This window comes from Peromyscus eremicus, chromosome 22, assembly GCF_949786415.1.
Source record: "Peromyscus eremicus chromosome 22, PerEre_H2_v1, whole genome shotgun sequence".
Taxonomy (NCBI): domain Eukaryota; kingdom Metazoa; phylum Chordata; class Mammalia; order Rodentia; family Cricetidae; genus Peromyscus; species Peromyscus eremicus.
This window is the reverse complement of record NC_081437.1, coordinates 16,018,284-16,032,309: the sequence shown is the minus strand read 5'-3', so window position 1 is coordinate 16,032,309 and position 14,026 is coordinate 16,018,284. Positions and strand designations below refer to the sequence as shown.

The following is a 14,026-nucleotide window of genomic DNA, read 5'->3' as shown; positions in this document are numbered from 1 at the left end:
GACGGCTGCTTTTTAATCATTTCATCTTCTCAGAAAAGGCAAAAGGAACCACACAGACTGCTAGACTAGTTATCCAAGCCTTGGTAGTCAGAACTGGTTGGACTATGAAAGCGGTGTGTGCGGTAAGCAGGCAAAATAGGTGATGGTGTGTTTGGTAGACGGCTGCTGGGTGACGGCTAGCTACATTTTCTTTTTACATCTGTGAGGGGATGGTTCCTAAGGAAAAGGAGTAGATGATATCGGCCACAGGCTGAATCGACAAATAAGGATTGACTCTATTAAATTGCTATTAAACAATGGAATGTGGACGTCTCTGTCAGCTGCCTTGGTATGTGTGCTGTGGGAAGGACTCCACTGTGTGTGTATGGGGGTGAGAGGTCCCCAGTGCCTTACACACTCCCCTCTGTGGACCACACCAGCCCATGTGTGGCTGTACATGGATGCTTGCTGCCCCCTAGACCCATGTGCACATTGTTTCTCCTCTGTAAAGACTCGTCTTTCCCGAGTTTCCAACTGCTCGTCTCTATTCTCTGCCTCTCATCATTCAGCTCTATATTGTTAATGCTTCTGTATTTCACATTTAGTTGTATGTGTGTGTGTGTGTTGCGTGCATACACACACATATAATTCTATTTGGGGAAAGTCGTATGTTCTCGGCTACTAATTTTATCATTAGACCATTCTATCACTTAAAATGTTTTAGATGAAAGGTTATTTTTTCCCCTTGTTTTGAGCCTCAGTTTGACTTTTCTCCTCTAAAACACTGCCTCTGATATCTCAGACAGTTTCCCTGTCCCATCTTGTCCTGTTGGAACAGCTCCAAACTTCAGTTAGGGAAATTAGATAGAAGTAAAGATGATAACCTACATACACAGCCATGGCCGGAACAAAGGTCAGGCCATGCCTCCTCTCTTTAAGACTAGATCTACATATTTGCCCCTCAGGTGCTTCAGTTCAGAAATCTAAGGTGTCCTCCCTCCAAAATCCCAGTTTCTTTGCACGTGTGAGAAACATTCGTTTTTTCTAGTGCTCGGTTGTGGGATGATAATAGAACTCTAGCAGATTGCTAGCACACTGTGCTTGGGAGTCGACAAAGACATTTGGGAAAGGAGCATTCTGGAGTTCCAGAATTCCCAGCCTGAAGTGGACCCATCCCCGATGAGGCCAGCAGAATGGAATCCTTGGCAGGGTGCTCCTTCCCTTCAGAAGCATGTAAGTTAATAAAAATTAATCTGACCACATAGCTGCAGTGTGTGGAAACAAGGTGTACTAACGCGAAAACGCTGAAATCTGTTAAAACAGTCCAACAAAGCCTCGTGGAGGGAAGACAGAACAGCACTCTGGGCTCGCTGTAGGGTGTGGTGCTTAGTAAAAGGAAAGGTGTCAGCAACTTCTGAGTATCACCAGGGACGGGTGCAGAAGGCTCTGGACCTCCAGAGGGTCATCTGATAAGGCGCACACCATCAGTAACCCACCTTCAAGGGAAACGCCCAATTATAGACTTGTTTTCTACTAAGTAATGAAAACTGAATTTTAGAAAGAAAAAAAAAAAATCCTGTCCAGGCATGTGCCACCTTTACATGTAGACCAAAGAAACCAGAGAACTCAAAAAGACACGCGCATGGAAAATGATGGAGAATACTTACTGTTAAGTCCTCTTATTTGCCTGGTTTCCAGTTCTAAATAATATGCTTCACTTCCCACTGAAAACGAGTCAATTCGCTTACACCTCAGCTGGTGGCGACTGTTGGAGTCACTCACCGTTCCACCTGCTAAAGTATGGATCCTGGGGTAGGGGTAGGTAGTAGAGCTTTTCAGAGTTTCTCTCAACATCTCTTATCTCCAGAGACCCACCTGGTCAGTCTTTGAAGTGTTCAGCCGAGTGTCAGGGTGGGAGTGGAGGATCAGGGACTATCAGCAGACCACACCCCCTCTGCTCAGATAGATACATTAAAGCCGACCTTTCTGTGGGGGAGTTGGGACCCCCTCCCTTTTTATACTTGCAACTCCGAGATCTCCTCTTTCCCCTTTGTGAGACCGTCTTGGGTACCCCAGATCATCAGGTCGTATTTGTTGGAGACCTTATGGCTGTTAATGTTGTGCTGGGTAATTAAGTTGCCTTTCTCATGCCAACTCAAGCTAAGCCGTAGAAATTGTCCCTGAATCTGCCGTTCCAAGGACCCTTTATCAAATTAAGTGCCTTGTAATGAATTACCATGTCCATCTGCTCTGTGCTCCCATCTCAACAAAGATGGATCTGTCGTTTTTTTTTTTTTTTGTTTTTTTGTTTTTTTTTTTTAAGATCAGTCTGTTGGTAGACATCTTTTTAAAAATTCAGTTCTTTTGTCTTCAAGATATGGAGTGTTGTCCCCTTTAAGTAATTCTTCCAGCTGCTTTTTGAGGATAAATTATGCAATATGTAAAATGTGCCTTAGCATGTGCCTTTAAAGCATTCCTGACTCTTGACATGCTGTGGCAGTAGCATTCTCTTTGTTTTTAAACACATACAAGCATATTTGAAGCCGTTTCTTTCTCAACTTAGAAAAGAACATTGATTCTGTTGCCCTCTGTCATAGTAATTTTTGGTCCAAAAGAGCAAATCAACTCATGACTAACAAGCCAGAATCTATATTAAACTCTGATTTTTTTTAAAAAACAAAATAATTGTAAGAATTCCATGTTGTTATTGGACCTATCCCAGATTGAAGCAAATATGCTTTCCTAGAAGTTAAAGCCCTTACCCATTAGAAATGAGCTCTCTCCCCAGTAGAGTGCTGGGTCGGTTCGTCAGTCATGTACTTCAGATATGCGAGCCTTCACACTTTCTTTTTTTTTAGTTTTAATTATTGTTTTTACAGATTTTTTTTAAAGATTTATTTATTATGTACACAGAAGAGGGTGCCAGATCTCATTACAGATGGTTGTGAGGCACCATGTGGGTGCTGGGAATTGAACTCAGGACCTGGGGAAGAGCAGTCAGTGCTCTTAACCTCTCCAGCCCCCAACCTTCACACTTCCTATACCAGGGCTATGTGCCCTGTGCGCTCCTCCATGAACCTGGACCAGTACCTCGTCTTTATTTTGCATTCATGTTAACCTTGAAAACAAGCAAGGCCATATCACTCATTGGCTTATGTGTGTTCCAAATGGTCCAGACATCAGAACCGAGGGAAAGCAACTGAATCTTTGTGAAGCCTTTGGTGAACTTGACAACTTTCTCTATCCATCCATCATCCAGAAAATAAAAGAACTGCTCTGAACAACCCTGAAGGAAAAAAAAAAAAGCTTTGTGAACTTACTTAGAGAGCTAATAAGGAAATGTAAGACGTTATCTCTTTGGGAAAAACTGAAAGAAACCTAGAGTTTCATAGAACATAGAACATTTACCCACTTGGCACCCTTCATGGTGGACAGCGGTGACGGCTGTACATCACTGTGCTTTACGGTTTGTAGAGGTTCAAGGTCATGTTTGCCTCGTAGACACTGAACAGCTAAACTGGAACCCTGGAGGTACAGATGGCTTGTTTCCCTTGGCCTTTCTGAATTAGTCTGTTGTGAATGGATCACTCAGACAAAAGCCTTCCAAGTTATCCTTTCCCAGCCTTGTATGGATTTGGGAGGAGTCTTTTGATTAGCTTAAGTCATTAGTTACATTTGTCCCTTCTTGTCCTTGGCAAACCTGCTCTGGAGCCTTCATGGATGCCTAGAATTTCATGTGAGACTAAACTATATATGCAATCCATTTTTTCCCTATGCATACAGACCCATAATAGAGGCCCACGAAGATACTCATAAATAAAATACAGCAATTATAGTAACATGCTGGTCATGGTGGCTTAGGCCTATAATCCCAGGACTTGGAGAGTGAGACGAAAGAATTACCATGAATTTGAGGCTAGTTTGGGTTTGTAGAGTATGACCCTGCCTCAAACCCTCACATATGTATACATGTACAATGTTATTTATGACTCAGGGAATGTTTATTTCTAGAACTTTCTCTTTGAAAGAGGGTAACTGAAAGCATAAATAGATCAGGATAGATTAGGCTAACCTGTGCACCCTTTGAAGACCAAGACCTACCTTGTCTGTGTTTCTCGCCCATGACTGTCTAACACAGATAAATAAAAGTGTAAGTACATTCTTTTTGTTGTTGTTTGTTTTGTTTCGAGACAGGTTTTTTCTGTGTAGTTTTTGTGCCTGTCCTGGATCTCTCTCTGTAGGCCAGGCTGGCCTCAAACTCACAGAGATCCGCCTGGCTCTGCCTCCCAAGTGCTGGGATTAAAGGTGTGTGCCGCCGCTGCCACCCCACCCCCATCGAAGTGTAAGTACATTCTATAGATAATCTACTGCAAGCCCCAGCATCCAAAATCCCGTAGTTTTGACTTGTTCAGGAAACAAATATCTGGAATGTTCGTCATGTACCTGGAAGGAATAAAATGTCCATGATGTCAAGGAGCCTTTAACTTACGGGGTGGCAAATGTGAGTAAATCATTGTAGTTTTAAGTGTTACATGTTTTAGAAGTTGAAATGTGCAAAATAAGGAAAAGCTTATGGGGCAAAGAGATACTAATTCCTGTTTGGAAAACTGTCATATTTGACTTTGGAGCTGAGTCTTTAGGAATGAGTCAGAGTTCATCTGATGGAGAAAGTCAAAAGGGCATTCTAGGCTATTAGAGTCATTGACTTTTCGGTTTTTAAATGTGTCTTGCAGCTGAAAATATTTGCGCTAATCTCATGTATCTTTATGACTTAAGAGAAATGGAATGGACCCCCCCCCCTCCAGATAACCACCCCATTGCCAGACTACATCACTTGCTTAAGATTTCTTTCTGCTTTCCTCTTACAAGGAATGATGCTTCTTAGAATAGTAGGCAGATCCCTTATTAACCAGCCTTCGCCTGCCTCTCCACGATATCAGCTGCCGAACTCTTGATAATATTGCCCTGTCCTCGTCTTGACATATGCTATGTAGATTGTTTCTTGTTCTTATAAACTTCATAGGTTCTTTTGTACCTAGAATGTCGTCCTTCTGTGCCCACTCTCACACTTGGTGAACTCTACACAATCTGTGCTTCACACAACCTCCCTCCCACCTGTCCCCATCCTCAGCTACTTGCCACTGTACCTCGAGCACGTCACCAAAGACGTGGGTCCTTGGAGATAAATGGAGGTCCGTTTCCCACAAGGAGTCACAGACAGAGCGACTTCTGCAAGGAGTGTGCTCATCCCAGCAGCCTTTGGCACAAAGGCAGTCACTAGGTGGAGTCCCAGTTTGCAGCGGGCATCCTTGGGATTAACTTCACTCCTGAGACATGTTGCATTTCTTGAGATTACTTTCTTGGCCGTATTTATTGCCAGTATCTTTGAACTGGCATGTTTTGCATAAAAGACGGGCATCTTCTGAACAAGTGTTTGTTTCTGCTCAGGGTGAGAGTGGTACCTCTTAGAGAGGACACATCCTGAGCCGTCTGTGTGTCTGTCTGCTCTGTTCTTAGGACGTCTTCTATTGGGCTCCTGCCGACTGCCAGGCTTGCTCTCCCTGGCTAATAGAACTGAGAGTTTTCATTGAAAGAACAGATGCAGGAGGAGAGAAAAGGGTCAGGAAATATAAAGATAGTGGAAAGATTAGCCTCCGGTGGGTTCCACTGAAACGCCACAGGCAGGGAGGGGGCTTATAGGTTAAAGAGAACCCATCAGACGGAAGCTCAGACTTGGGAGAAACTGGCAAAATCTTGGCGTGGACAACTTCACAGAGTGGGTGTGGAGCACTCGGAAGGTGGCCTGTTGTTATCTGCAAGTGGGGTGCGTGACTTCAGTGACTTGGCTGTGAGTTATGTAAGTGGGACGGAAGCAAGGACCTTGGATCTTCAGGGACTGTGCAAGGTCAGAGCATTGAAAATGCTTCGTCTGCATCCCCCCCCCCCAAGCCTCCAGAATAATATAAATGAGAGAACAGGTGTCGAGCATTTTCACAGTTCAGCCACAGTGCTAGATGTTTCTCATGTAGCAGTTCATTTCATCCACACAGCGGTCATGTGACATAGGAAGACTTTATCCACCTCGATTTTTCATGTGGTTCAGTTGAGGCTTGGATTATCTAACCTGTCCAAGCTCCCGTGGTCACATGGCTCTCATATCCAGGGCCTCCCGAAACGGAAGCTTCCTGGCATTCCTGGCGTCCGACTACCTTTACGCCTGCTTGCATGTATGTTCTCTGCAAATAGACACAAACTGACTCTGTATTTGTAGACAAGCTGATTCCATGCTCCAGAGCCTCCATTTCTAATGCAGTTGGTGATTGTAGGATTTGAAATGAGAATATTTTACATTGCTGTAGTAAAACTTATTCTCAGAGCCAGAGAGATGACTCGGCAGTTAAGAGCACTTATGGTCCTTGCAGAGGACCAAGGTTCAGTTCCCAGCGCCCACATGGCAGCTCGCAACTGTCTGTAAGTTGCAGGGGATCCAGGGCCTCTGTTGACATTTGTGAGCTCCTACCTGCACATGATGGGGGGCACAGACATACACTCAGGCACCTATACACACATAAAGTAAATAATGCTTTTAGAAAATCATATGCTCATGTCCATCCTCCTTTTAAAGGCTGCAATATGCCAGTTTCTCTTCTTTCTTCCTTATCTTTTCTTTTTGGTTTTCGGAGACAAGGTTTCTCTGTGTAGCTTTGGAGCCTGTCCTGGAACTCACTCTGTAGACCAGGCTGGCCTTGAACTCACAAGGGATCTGACAGCCTCTGCCTCACGAGTGCTGGGATTAAAGGCATGTGCCCACCACCGCCCAGCTTCTTCCTTATCTTGAATGGGTCCTCTGTGCGTCTCTCCCTCCTATCCTGGCAGCCCATGAAAGGATACACCAGTGACTCCTCTCAGACCTAAGGAAGAGGAGGCAGAGGACCCTTCGTGTCAGACACCTGAGCTGGACAAGGTGCTTGGGAATACCTGTGGGCTCTTAGCCCTAACATTTTTCAACAAGGGCCGAGGAATATTTTCTGCTGTGGCTGGGCTCCTGCCAAGACTGGAGACTCTTCAATCTTGCCCCAGCATCATTTCATTAGCAAGTCACATCAGGAGAGTAATGTGTAGAAAGCATTGTTGCCTTATCCTCCCCATACTGACTTACCATGGGGCGCAGTTCTAGGAAAACCGCATCTGCTTAACGCTTGTATTTTCCTGCAGCGTGTACCGCTCACTCTTCCTTCGGCCTCCCACCTTCTGCTTTCTAGGCGCTTGGCGTCTTTGAGGAGGAAGTCATAATTGTCTCCTTGAGAAAGGCAGGAAGAGAGAAGCTGTCCTGATTACTTGGATTTCTGTCTCCCGTGCGTGAGAGCACGTCCGTGAGTTCTTCCTCCTAGAGCTTAAGGGCCACAGAGAACTGAGTCGCTTTCCTCCTGTCTCTGAGGTCAAAGTCGTCCTAAGTAATGTGAGGTAACCTGTTACGCTGCTGTTCACAGTAGAGCTCCCTGTACTGGGGAAGGACCACTGATGGACAGCAGGGACTGATCCTCCGTGGCTGGCTGTGGCTAGGGATGAAGATTCATGAGGATTAGCTGGAGGAAGGGTGAAGCAGGGTCAGTAGTTCTCCAGGGAGTGGTAAATCTCCTAGGGAGAGTCAGGAGGGAAATTCCAGCCGGAGGCACTCCCATAGGGAGCTGCACTGTTTTCCAGAGTGGTCCTTGGGACCGCTGCATGCCAAACCTCCTTCTTTGGGATGTTTTATTTACAGTCTTGTTTTAAACGTACGTATTCCTGGAAAGAGGTAAGAAAAATGAAGCAGTAGAACGATAGGGCATCAAGTTTCATTAATGATGAAGCTGCTTTTTATGGAATAGGATTGTGTTTTATGTGGCGTCTTTTCCATTCCTGACAAGCTATTTCATTAATTATCCTCTTCAGCCTTTAGTCGTACAAGTACTTAAATGCTTCGTTTCTCCTTGTTCTCTGACCAAGAGAAATCTCTCTGCCTTTGGTTGCAGACAGAACTGTCTCCCCGTTCGAAGGCTCAGGCAGCCTTTTTGGGTATGGGATAAAGCCACCATTGGGTGAGCTCTTTTCTAGAATACTTCACAATTTAGACCGAAGGACATGGGCAGAGAGATAAGTGTCTGTGTTGGGCAAGATGGGATGCCCGAGGTGTGCAGCTTCCAGTGTCTTCCTCTGGAGAGATGCTCCCGAGGAGGGGTGTTAGAATAATGTCTGCCATCTGTGTGCCAGCGCCTACCACAGAGCACATTCCCGAGGCACTCCTGTGCTTTGCAAAGAGGGCTGTGGGGGTGTCAGAGGACCCCGTTCCCCCAGGTTCAATGGCCACCCCCCCCCTTTGTGTAGTGTCCTTCAAAGTTTCTCTCTTCACTCTGGTAAGCAGATAAACGAACATTGATTCTTTAGCTAGTGTCAAGACAGGTCCCAGACCTGCTCCGTGATACCAGAACCCCAGCATTTGGCATGCTCTTTCTTCTCATGAAATACACACACACACACACACACACACACACACACACACACACACACACACTATATATATATATATATATATATACACATATATATGTATATATATACATACATACATACACACACACACACACACACACAATACATACATACACATGCCGAGCGCAACTGTTAACCCCACCCCACCCCCAGGAAAAGCAAAAATTATGGGGACAGAGATGTCAGGGGGACATAGTGAACCAGGTCTGAAGGTTGGGATTCAAAGAGAGCAAGAAGGAAGAGAAACAGGCAGATGCAGAGGTGACAGGCTTTGGGACCTGGGTACTAGCCAGTGAGATGCAGTAGAAAAGAGCCTGGATCAGGTGGCAGCATCGAGGAGGACAGTAATGGTGACAGTAGAGTCATGGGATTGCAAAGTTAGAAGAATGCTTTCTGAGCATGCGTCTTACTTTATGGGTGAGCAAACCAACCTCCCGAGAATTGGGAATGGATTGCTAAGAGCTTCACACTCTTCTGGTGGGTGACAGTTAAGTAAATAACTGGCCTCCAGAGCAGGAGGAGCCTTTGTAAATGGTTGAGAGCATACACTGACAATTATCATACCCATTAAAATGTTAAGGCAAGCCGGGTGGTGGTGGCGCACGCCTTTAATCCTAGCACTCGGGAGGCAGAGCCAGGCGGATCTCTGTGAGTCCAAGGCCAGCCTGGGGCTACAGAGTGAGTTCCAGGAAAGGGGCAAAGCTACACAGAGAAACCCAGTCTCAAAAAACAAACAAAAATAACAATCATAGTAATAATTAAGAAAATAAATAAAAAATATTAAGGTGTGCTTGGTCCTCTCAAGTGGGAAGTAGAATTTAAACCATGGCGACCCGGCCCCTGCACACATAGGCACAAGTGTCCTGGAAGGTGGTTCCTGGAGAGCGTGTGTCCAGCAGATTCTGAAGTTCCTCCTCCCACTGGTCCTCAGGTGCAATACCCCAGAGCCTGCATTGTAAGCAAATCCCATTGTCTGACTTCCACATAACTGCTGTGGAAAACGTTTGCCTCTGAGATCGTCATGTGTGGTGTATAAGAAGCGATGCAGGGCCAGCAGGGTGGCACAAGAGGAGAAAGGTGCTTGTCATTGAGCCTGGTGACCCTACATTCAGTCCCCAGAACCCACATGAAGGAATAGGGAAACTGGGGAACTGACCCCCAAAAGTTGTTCTCCAACTTCCAGACATGATGTACAACATACACACACGCATGCACTCAACGCACACACAAAATAAATAAATAAATGTGAACAGTTTCTTATTTAAAGAACAATACATGCTCCAAGCTCTAACTTAATAGCCATGGATGAAGAAAGTGTTAGTTCCAGATTTCTTGTTGGTTGAATTTTTGCTCCTTTCTTTTCTAAGCCATCCCCTCCCTCGCTAGAGGAACTCACAGGGGAATCAATATGATTTTGATTTAGTAGACGAAGCAGGTGTTCTACAAGAGTCTGGTACCCTGTCTATGTATTGTTTTTTTGTTTTTTTTTTTTTTTTTTTTTGTTTTGTTTTTGTTTTTGTTTTTGTTTTTTCGAGACAGGGTTTCTCTGTGTAGCTTTGCGCCTTTTCCTGGAACTCACTTGGTAGCCCAGGCTGGCCTCGAACTCACAGAGATCCGCCTGGCTCTGCCTCCCGAGTGCTGGGATTAAAGGCGTGCGCCACCACCGCCCGGCTCTGTCTATGTATTGTTAAAAGTCAGAGGAGGGAAAATAAATCCTGGAGAAATCCTCTTGGGTATGTGGTCCTAAGGGCTCCGGGGTCTTCACCAGGGGCTAAGTGAGAGGAGGCAGGGATGAGTGAGCATCTGAACTATGGCGTGGGGCTGGCTGTTGCATTCAATGAATGGCGGATTGTCATTGGTGCGAGAGTGAGAGTAAGCAGAGCATCCAGTGGGGTGTGGAAGCTACAAGATAGGAGAGGCCAACCTTGCAAACACCCAGTAAGCTGTGTCTGGAAGCTTCTGCACTGCCTGGGACTGTGTATATAGTCCTAGAAGCAAAGGACATACAGGTAAAGAGGAAATGTATACTCGCTGCCTATTAGCCAGCTACCCAGCAATGTAAGTCTCCTAAGGAAGTGAGTGCCCTCTAGGGGTTTATGTGATTTCTCAATGCTCTTCACCGTTACATTCAGGCCCTCAAGATGCCCACTAAACTGAATCCATTACCTGCTCTAAGAAAAGGAGAGCCGGAGCCTTCTCAACCAAGACCCCCCCCCGGCTGCAGCTGTGATTACATTATACAGAAATTTATTAACATGGCGTTTTGATTGATTGTTATCTTAATATTGAGGATGACATTAGAGGCTCCCTTGATACCTTGGCACATTGCAGATACAGATTATCATTTCTTTGAAATTAAAAAAAAAAACCAATATCCTTAACTCTCTTGTTTTATGATTCCATTTATATGAACTGCACAGAATAGGTGAGCACACAGAGGTATGTCTTACATTTGTAGTTACCAGGGCTGGAGGCAGGAGAAGGGGGGGGGGGAGGTGAGGGGAAAGGCTGCTGTAGAATGCAGGGTTTCTGCTTGGGGTAAAGAAAAAAGTGCCGTAGTGACTGTACAACCTTGCAAATAGGAACCCAGTGTACAGGAGCCTATATTTTAGAAGAGTAGATGCTGTGTGCATGACTTTCATCTCCTAGGGCAGAGACTCGCAGCTCAAAGTATCCTCACGTCGCTCTGTCCGGAGGGGACTTGTTGAGTTGGCCATCGAGGATCTCTGTCTGGTTTTCCCTTGCTGTTGCATTTGGTTTGCCAAACTAGCTCATATCATCCATCCTTTCCTTATTTCCAACTCGGTCTCTTTTCGTATACCAGCTCTGCAAAAAGGGGTGTGACCCAAACCAAGGGAGAGGAGGGCCCCAGACAAGTGTGTTCAGGTGTTCAAAGGATCCGGTGCCTGAAAAACAGCTGGACCCATGGGCTAGACAAAGAACACTCTGGAAGTAAGAGGGGTACAGAAGCCCCAACAGTAAAGCAAGTGTTTGCCCAGAGCCGAGAGTGAGCAAGCGTAGCATCAGCGAAATGCTGGGAGAGAGAGTTGGAAAGAAGAGGTATGTGGACCTCAGGGCGATGAGTGGTGTGCTGAGACACTGATAAATGGAACGAGGAGAAGATTGTTGGCTGTGGAAGTGAGTACAGGAACAAAGTTGTAGGCTGGGCGGAGTGAGGGAGAGCCGCGCAGGAAACCAGGGAGGGGTGAGTGATGACATCAACCTCTTTAAGCATCTGTCTCCTGTTAGTCCCCTAATCCATCTGTTTTCTCTTTGGCCTTGCTTGCTTGCTCTTACCCGGGAATGGGGTAGAAGGGAAGGGAAGAGGAGGGGAGAAAGAGTGGAAAGGGAAAAGGAGGGAGGTAGTGAGGACAGCTTGCAGTCTGCGCGCTTCCGCTGTCCTGTAGCCCGGCATTTCCTCCAAGTGACTCTGAAGAACGTCTTGTTTCCTCAAGTGGAAAGCCCGAAGAGTAGGAATATACCCATCTGTGTGGTGCGGGCAAGCCAGGGGGGTCTGCATGAGTTACCGCCTGACAGAATGAACGGAAAAGACTTGTCAGCAGATGGTTCGTGTGAATTGTGTTAAACTGCATGAAATTGCTAGTGGGCCATTTCTAACCTCTCCCCCCATTCAAAAAAAAAACAAAAATGAAAGGTGGTTTTTCATGATCCAAGCCTAACAGATGATAAAACAGATCAGGCCTTAGCCCAAATGTTCAACTTTTTCTGGTTCCTTCCTCAGTTCATCCGTTAAAGTGCTGATTTAAGGTTCAGAGGAATCTGTCGGAAGCCAAAGGATGGCACTGGGTAGGAGGCATGTGCTGGAGGGTGGGGTTAGGTAAGAGGACAGGATCCAAGAACACACCAGTTTGCACAATCATGGTTCTTTGTCAATCAATCATTTAGGCTCAGTAGTAAAATTTGGGCGGGGGGACCCCCCCTTTTCTAAGTGAGTTACTAAGTACTTTTGAGTAGTTTTTGTTCATCTTCATGGTGCCAATATGGGTCTCTAAGGATAATAATAGGGGTATTGGAACACGGGGGACTGGCAGATCCAGGGCAAAGTTAGCAATGATTTTCAGTGTGACGTGATTTCCCACGGTCCCACGTGTCTGGCACAGAAGTGCACCACACACATGTGTTTGGACAGAATGAGTGACTCTGAAGAGAGTCTTGTTTCCTCAAGTGGAAAGCCCGAAGAGTAGGAATATACCCATCTGTGTGGTGAGGGCAAGCCAGGGAGTCTGTACATCCAAAGAAAGTACTTCTTGGCCATACATGTGCTGTTTGGTGTTTACGAATGATTCTCTGCAGCACATGAACAGGAATGTGATTCTAGATGCCAGAAGATGTGATAGAAGCAGTTAGCTATTCCCGTAGGATGCTGTCAGTTGTGACTGCCTCTAGACACTAGGATCCAGGTGTGGGCCCTCCATATGAAGAAGTTAAGTTGTGCAGAGTGTCACATGCAGTAATGTAAGCAATATACCAAACTGTGCGATCGCAGCAATATGACTGCGTGCTTAAAACTGTAGCGGTTAGGCACTTGAGCATGAAAGATTATGAGATGATTATCTTACTGGATGCTCAAAGGCCAGCCCTAGAAGGTAGTTGTCCTGCAGGAATACAAAACTCAGCACACAAAACAAACAGGCATTTGTCTTAAATTGTAGACAGAAATATGATTGCAGCAAAACCTTAATGTGGTTTTCATTCCTGCTCTCCCAGGAATCTAACCGTCATCACGTGTGGAAAAACCAAAGGAGGCGTGGCAGGAGCCACGTTTCATTCACATCTTTCCAGTGGCTTTTAACGGTGCAGACTTTAACTTCGTTTCCGTTTCTTTAGTTCCACGGCTAATTATAAACGTCATTGACGTTCTGGGCCTGATTATCGAGATACTGGAAGACTATAAGCGTATTTTAATTTATAGAAGATGCAAATAATAGGAGAACAAACCAATCACTTAAGCAAGAAAGGGGACAAAGCAGAATTAATGAGTGTCTTAATAATTCTTGATGTGAGTGCCCCCTCCCCTGGTCAGAACAACGCCCCCGCTATACATGAGAACCTACATGCTTCCTTCCACATCTCTCTCTTAAGGATGCCTTTATTAACTCCTCTCAACCCGGCATCTCACTCCTTCACTCTATCTACTCTTTGACCCACACTCTGCTCCCGATGTAGTCCTCAGGACCAGAGGCTAGCAGCTACCTCCCATTACTACATTTGGATGCTGGTACCCAGCTGCCTGAGCATCTCATCCCCAGCGTCTTATTTCATTGCATCTGAGAAGCCAGTGTCTTCTCCTCTTTGTTTTCTTCGCTTAACCTCTCTTTCTTGGCTCCCTCGTCTAGGCAGCTTTCACAGCAGAATTAAAGTCAAGAATGACCAGAGCTTATAGCTCATGCAGTATCTCATCCCTGCATGCAGAGATACATGCACATGCGGTAGCTTAGAACTTAAGAAATGAAAACCTTCTGCTTCCGAGACAGCTGTCACGAAGTCCATTTGTCTA

General features: G+C 45.6%; 1 protein-coding gene across 2 annotated transcripts in view; it reads left to right on the top strand.

Annotated features, from left to right (window-relative positions):
- The window catches only part of Crim1 (cysteine rich transmembrane BMP regulator 1), a 183,853-nt gene that overhangs the window by 93,716 nt on the left and 76,111 nt on the right, over nucleotides 1-14,026 (top strand). The window lies entirely within an intron of this gene.